Source organism: Nicotiana tomentosiformis, chromosome 7, assembly GCF_000390325.3.
Source record: "Nicotiana tomentosiformis chromosome 7, ASM39032v3, whole genome shotgun sequence".
NCBI classification, from domain to species: domain Eukaryota; kingdom Viridiplantae; phylum Streptophyta; class Magnoliopsida; order Solanales; family Solanaceae; genus Nicotiana; species Nicotiana tomentosiformis.
This window is the reverse complement of record NC_090818.1, coordinates 16792101-16799572: the sequence shown is the minus strand read 5'-3', so window position 1 is coordinate 16799572 and position 7472 is coordinate 16792101. Positions and strand designations below refer to the sequence as shown.

At 42.4% G+C, this 7472-nt stretch overlaps 1 long non-coding RNA gene across 1 annotated transcript; it reads left to right on the top strand.

Annotated features, from left to right (window-relative positions):
• Nucleotides 1–430: 430 nt before the first annotated feature.
• Nucleotides 431–1864, top strand: LOC138896435 (uncharacterized). The gene is made up of 2 exons (XR_011409533.1): nucleotides 431–1011; nucleotides 1607–1864. It is a non-coding gene; the product is annotated as an uncharacterized lncRNA (long non-coding RNA).
• Nucleotides 1865–7472: the final 5608 nt, after the last annotated feature.

The window sequence follows — 7472 nt, the reverse complement described above, 5'->3', positions numbered from 1 at the left end:
GGGTTGCACGCCTCAACAGACTTGTTAAAAGTCTATATTGGGGGATCGGATTGCACGACGCAACAAACTTATTTAAAAGTCTATATATATATATATATATATATATATATATATATACACACTTGAATAAAATAAATATATTGGAGGATTGAATATGAATATATTGTGAGAGCGGTTTGCACGTTGCAACAGAAATTGATTGAAATAATAAGGCAAAATATATAAACAGACGCCTAAAGTTGGCCCCAAATATCTCTCTCACACTACAACTTATCAAGTGACCATACGACACTTTATGTTGATTTTTAGTATGTCTAGTAAACAATCCGAGGTGACATGGCAGAATGAGTGTGTCTCACTCATATTTGAGCGCTTGAAGACCCTTAAAATTATATTTTTACATTAGTTTTTTGTCATGTGGATCCCGCCTTCTTCTGCTTCCTACCTCAAAATATCTGGTGACTTTTTCCACCATTTTCACAAGTTTTAAGCTTCACAAACGCTCAATTCCATATATCAACAGAAAATTAAGAAGCCCAAAATTCTTAATGTTACATTAATTTTTATTATCGCATTACTGGTCATGCTCAAAGACAAGAAAGATCCTCAAAATGGGGTCACCAAAAATATCTCTGTTACGCAACAATCCAAATTTAACACCACAAAATAATGTCCATCCATTTCGCCCATTAATGGGAAATCTTCAATCTTCGGCATCGACGGTGATAATGAAACCGAGGTTGTCTAAAAGAAGCTTATAAAATGAAATTGGGGCTGCCCAAATTTCACCTTCGTCCTTCTTATTCATCACTTTAAAAAAAGAGAGTAATTTCCATGTCTTTACTTCTGCCATGAATTCCGGTTATAAAAAACAATAAATTCCAACACTTTTATATTTGGAGAGTGGGCATGAAAATAATTTCATACCCATTCTCTGATTCTTTTGATCACCACAAAATAGTTCAAATTCTAAGTTTGGGAGATGGATGGTTGACGTTCTGGTGGCTGACGGTGAGGAAGAATGAGCGTGGAGGTGGTATTTTTGGTGAAATTTTGGATGAAGAAGACAAATAATAAAAGGGGTGAAGGGACGGTGGGATAAGTTCTCATGAAGATGAAGATTAGGTCAGGGGTGGGGGGTGGGGGGCTAAGGGTTTTCTCAACTTAAAAAATGGTTATTATTATTATTATTTTAAAAAATACATGTGTCGTTTGCTGATTTGTTCATTTGCCACGTCATTTGCTTTTGTAATTCACGCATGTGACCTGCTGCATTCGGGTGTCCATGAGACGCTTAAACCAGCATAAAGTGTCTAGATGGTCACCTAGTAAGTTGGAGTGTGAGAGAGATATCTGGGACCAACTTTAGGTGTTTGTTTATGTATTCTGCCAAATAATAATGGATTATAACTACTGAGTTGGCTCCAATTGTTATAAATGAGTTACCTGATTTATTTATATTATTTGTTATTGTTACTAATATTGCGTACAGGCTAAAGTAAGTGAATCGCCTTAGCCTCGTCACTACTTCGTCGAGGTTAGGCTCAGCACTTACCAGTACATGAGATCGGTTATACTGATACTACACTCTGCACTTCTTGTGCAGATTTCGGAGTAGGTCCCAGCGGCGTACCATAGACTTGCTCGGATTTCAGCTACCAGAGGAGACTTGAAGTATAACTGCACGGCGTCCGCAGTTCTGAAGTCCTCATCTACTTTACTTTGGCTGTGTGTTTGTTCCAAACAACTTTATTTTATTCAGACCTTTATTTGTATTATTCTAGAAGCTCGTGCACTTGTGACACCAATTCTGGGATGGTATTTAGACACCGTTATTTTTATGGATTATTCACTATATTTCTCACCTTACTTCCGCATTTATTTTTTTGTTATTAATAAATTTAAAAATTATTTAAATATGGCTAATATTATTCTAATGATGGCTTTCCTAGCAAGTGAAATGTTAGTCGCCATCACGGTCCGAAGGTGGGAATTTCTGGTCGTGACCGTTGGTATCAGAGCACTAGGTTACATAGGTCTCACGAGTCACGAGCAATCTTAGTAGAGTCTGAAGGATCGGTACAGAGACGTCTGTACTTATCTCTCAGAGGCTATGAAGTTTAGGAACAATATCACTTCTTTCTTATTATGTCGTGCGATTTTATTCTATTATCGATGATTGAACCATTCTACTCTTATTTTCTCGCAGATGGTGAGAACACGTAATACCTCTACCGATGGACAGGGACTAGAACCCCCGGTGGCAACTATTGCCAGGGGTAGAGGTCGAGGCCGAGGTCGTGCTACAGGTCGAGGCAGAAGCAGAGTTAGAGCTCAGTCCAGAGCTCGAACAGCTGCACCTGTTGTAGAACCTCAGGTGGATCTTCAGGAGGAAGTTCCAGTTCAGAATGTACCAGTTGGACCAGTTCAGGTCCCGGAAGGATTCATAGCCACTCCAGTGCTTCAGGACGCTCTAGTCCGTCTGGTAAGTCTTATGGAGGGCGTGGCCTAGAATGGTACATTTCTAGTAGCACCAGTCGTTTCACAAGCCGGGGGAGGAGCACAAACTCCCACTACTCCCGCTCCGGAGCAGATGGCTCCCTAGAATCAGGTTCCAGCAGCCCCGCCAGTTGGGGTAGTTCAGCCAGTAATTGTGGCACAGATCGGCGATAGACCCGCCATGTCTTTTGAGGCCTTATTGAGAATGGATAAGTTTACTAAGCTCTTTCCAGTTCACTTCAGTGGTACACCTTCTGAGGACCCACATGATTATCTTGAACGTTGCCACGAGGTGCTGCGGAACATGGGTATAGTTGAGACCAATCTGGTTGATTTTGCTGTATTTCAGATGACGGATTCCGCCAAGAGGTGGTGGAGAGATTATACATTGACCAGACCATTTGGATCACCTACACTAACCTGGGAGAAGTTCTCTCAGCTATTTCTGAAGAAGTTCCTTCCTATCACACTAAGAGAGGATTTCCGCAAGCAATTTGAGTGTCTACAGTAAGGCAGTATGACTATTACTCAGTATGAGTCCCGTTTTGTGGATTTGGCCTGTCATGCTCTCCTTTTACTACCTACTGAGGGAGAGAGAGTGAGGAGGTTTATTGAGGGACTCACTCACCCTATTAGGCTTCAGAAGGCCAAGAGACCAAAAGTGAGATTTCTTTTTAGGCGGCTGCTAATGTCGCGAGGAGGATTGAGATGGTTCTTGCACAGGAGAGAGGGCAAAGGTCTGATAAGAGGCCTCGTCAGTTCGGTGGTTAGAGTGGTTCCTCGTCCAGAGGCAGGGGTAATTTTGGTAGGGGTCATCCTCCCAGACCGTTTCATTCAGAACTTCATGCATCTCATGGTGCTTCAGGTAGTCACGGTCCTATTATGCCTTACTATGGGCAGCCAGCATTCAGTGCACATTCAGCTCCTATCAGTGCACTGCCTCTCTAGAGTTACTACAGCAGTTATCCGACCTATTTGGGTAAGCTTCAACTTCAGCAGCCACGACATCAAGATGGGTGTTATGAGTGTGGGAACATTGGTCACATCAGGAGGTATTGCCCTAGGTTGGCGAGTAACAGATCTCGGCAGGATTCACGTGCCATCATACCGGCACCGGTTGCTTCACCGCCTACTCAGCTAGCTAGAGATGGAGGTCAGGCCATTAGAGGTGGAGGTCAAGCCATTAGAGGTGGAGGTCAAACTGTTAAAGGTGGAGGCCAGCCAGTTAGAAGTCATCCCAGAGATGCAGTTCAGAGTGGTGGGGCTCAGCCCCGATTTTATGCTTTTCCCGCTAGTCCTGAGGCCGAGTCATCTGATGCTGTGATCACAGGTATTATTCTAGTTTTCCATAGAGATGCTTCAGTTCTATTTGATCCAGGATCTACTTATTCCTATGTGTCCTCCTGTTTTGCTTCATATTTGGTTGTGCCTTGTGATTCTTTGAGTGTTTCTGTTTGTGTATCTACACCAGTGGGAGACTCTGTGGTAGTAGATCATGTCTATCGTTCGTGTGATTATTATTGGTAGTCTTGAGACTAGTGTGGATCTTTTACTTCTTGATATGGTAGATTTTAATGTCATCTTGGGTATGGATTGGTTGTCCCCTTATCATGCTATATTGGATTGTCATGCCAAGACATTGACCCTAGCCATGTCAGGGTTACCTCGGTTAGAGTGGAAAGGAACTCCTGGTCATTCTGCCAGCAGGGTTGTTTCTTATATGAAAGCTCGGCGTATGGTAGAGAAAGGGTGTCTAGCCTATTTGGCTTATATTCGCGATCCCAGTGCAGATGTTCCTTGTATGGCTTTAGTACCAGTTGTTCGTGAATTTTCAGAAGTATTTCCTGCAGATCTACCGGGGATGCCACCCAACAGAGATATTGACTTCTGTATTGATTTGGCTCCATGCACTCAGCCCATTTCTATTTCACCATACCGTATGGCCCTGCCGGAGTTGAAAAAATTGAAGGAGCATTTACAAGACTTGCTTGATCAGGGATTCATTAGACCCAGTGTCTCGCCTTGGGGTGCACCAGTATTATTTGTAAAGAAGAAAGATGGTTCTATGCGGATGTGTATAGATTATCGGCAGTTGAACAAGGCCACTATCAAAAACAAATATCCGCTGCCAAGAATTGATGACTTATTTGATCAGCTTCAGGGTGCCAAGGTGTTTTCAAAGATCGATTTGAGGTCTGGTTACCGTCAGTTAAAGATTAGGGCATCTGATGTCCCTAAAACAGCTTTTCAGACTCGGTATGGGCATTACGAATTCCTAGTGATGTCATTTGGGTTGACAAATGCCCTAGCAACATTTATGGATTTGATGAATCGGATGTTCAAGCCCTATTTGGATTCTTTTGTGGTTGTATTCATTGATGATATCTTGATTTACTCCAGCAGTCGAGAGGAGTATGAGCAGCATCTTCGGAGTGTGCTTTATACTTTGAAGAATAATCAGTTATATGCCAAATTTTCAAAATTTGAGTTTTGGTAAGACTAAGTTGCCTTTTTGGGACATGTTGTATCAGCAGAAGGCATAAAGGTGGATCCTAAAAAGATTGAGGCTGTTCATAATTGGCCTAGACCTACTTCAGTTACAGAGATCCGTAGTTTCCTAGGTTTGGCAGGTTATTATCGTCGGTTCGTGGAAGGGTTTTCATCTATAGCAAGCCCATTGACCAGACTGACCCAGAAAGGTGTCCCATTCAGATGGTCAAACGAGTGTGAGTTGAGCTTTCAGAAGCTCAAGACTGCTTTGACTACGTCACCAGTGTTGGTATTACCCACAGGTTCAGGATCGTATATGATATATTATGACGCATCTCATATTGGGCTTGGTGCACTATTAATGCAAGATGGCAGGGTGATTGCATATGCGTTACGGCAGTTGAAATTTCACAAGAAGAATTATCCTGTTCATGACTTAGAACTGGCAGCCATTGTTCATGCGTTGAAGATTTGGAGGCATTACCTCTACGGTGTCTTGTGTGTGGTATTTACTGATCATCGTAGCCTTCAGTATCTGTTCAAACAAAAGATCTTAATTTGAGATAGAGAAGATGGTTGGAGTTGTTTAACGACTACGATATCACCATTTTGTATCACCCCGGAAAGGCCAATGTGTTGGACGGTGCTTTGAGTAGAAAGGCTGTGAGTATGGACAGTCTTGCATATATTTCGGTTGGTGAGAGGCCATTAGCTGTAGATGTTCATACTTTGGCTAATCAATTCGTGAGGTTAGATATTTCAGAACCCAGTCGGGTTCTAGCTTGCACAGTCGCTCAGTCTTCTTTATATGAGCGCATCATAGAGAGGCAGTATGATGATCCTCATTTACTAGTCCTTAAGGACATGGTGCGGTACGGTGATGCCAAACATGTTGCTGTGGGAGAGGATGGAGTTCTACGAATGTAGTGTCGTATTTGTATGCCTAATATTGACGGGCTTCATGAATTAATTCTTGAAGTGGCACACAGTTCCAGGTATTCTATTCATCCAGGTACCGCTAAAAAGTATGAAGATTTGCAGCAACATTATTGGTGGAAGAGAATGAAAAAGGATATAGTTTCATATGTGGCTCAGTGTCTGAATTGTCAGCAAATTAAGTACGAGCATTAGAGACCTGGTGGTTTGCTTCAAAAGTTAGAAATTCTTGAGTGGAAGTGGGAGCGTATCACTATGGATTTTGTTGTTGGGCTCCCACGGACTCAGAGAAAATTTGACGCAGTTTGGGTCATTGTGGACAGGTTGACCAAGTCAGCACATTTCATTCCAGTGGCAGTTACCTATTCTTTAGAGAGGTTGGCTGAAATTTACATTCGTGAGATTGTCCGCCTTCACGGTGTGCCCGTGTCTATTATTTTAGATCGAGGTACGCAGTTTACCTCACACTTCTGGAGGGTTGTACAGCGTGAGTTAGGCACGCGGGTTGGGTTGAGTACATCATTTCATCCATAGACAGACGGACAATCAGAGCGCACTATTCAGATATTGGAAGATATGCTTCTTGCTTGTGTTATAGACTTTGGAGGTTCTTGGGATCATTTCTTTCCACTTGCGGAGTTTGTTTATAATAATAGCTACTAGTCGAGCATTCAGATGGCTCCATATGAGACATTATACGGAAGGCGATGTCGTTCGCCAATTGGCTGGTTTGAATCGGGAGAGGCTCGGTTATTGGGTACTGATTTGGTACAAGATGCCTTGGATAAGGTCAAGATTATTCAGGATCAACTTTGCACAGCTCAGTCTAGGCTAAAGAGTTATGTCGACCATAAAGTTCATGATATTGCATTCATGTTTGGAGAAAGAATATTGCTCCGGATTTCACCTATGAAAGGTGTAATGAGGTTCGGAAAGAAGGGCAAGTTGAGTCCTAGGTATATCAGACCCTTTGAAATTCTTGAAAGGGTGGGTGAAGTAGCCTATAGGCTTGCATTACCACCTAGTTTATCAGCGGTTCATCCGGTGTTCCATGTGTCTATGCTCCGGAAATATCATGGTGATCCGTCCCATGTGTTAAATTTTAGTTCAGTCCAATTGGACAAAGATTTTACTTACGAGGAGGAGCCGGTGGCTATTCTATCCCGGAAGGTCCGACAGTTGAGGTCTAAGAGTTATCCTTCATTTCGGGTGCAATGGAGAGGTCAGCCGGTAGAGGCATCTACCTGGGAGTCCGAGTCGGACATGCGGAGTAAATATCCACACCTTTTCTCCAGCTCAGGTACTTTTTCTAACTCCGTTCGAGGATGAACGTTTGTTTTAGAGGTGGAGAATGTGATGACCCAAAATTTTATCTTTAAATTTAATAATTAATTCTGTATTCTAAGACCTCGAAAAGCACTATTTATCACTCCTCAACTTGCGTGCGCAGTCCGTACAATTTTCCGGAAAGTTTTTATGTGAAAAATGGATTGAAAGGTGAAATAGATCTTTAAAACTCAGCTGAGATGACTTTGGTCAACATTTTG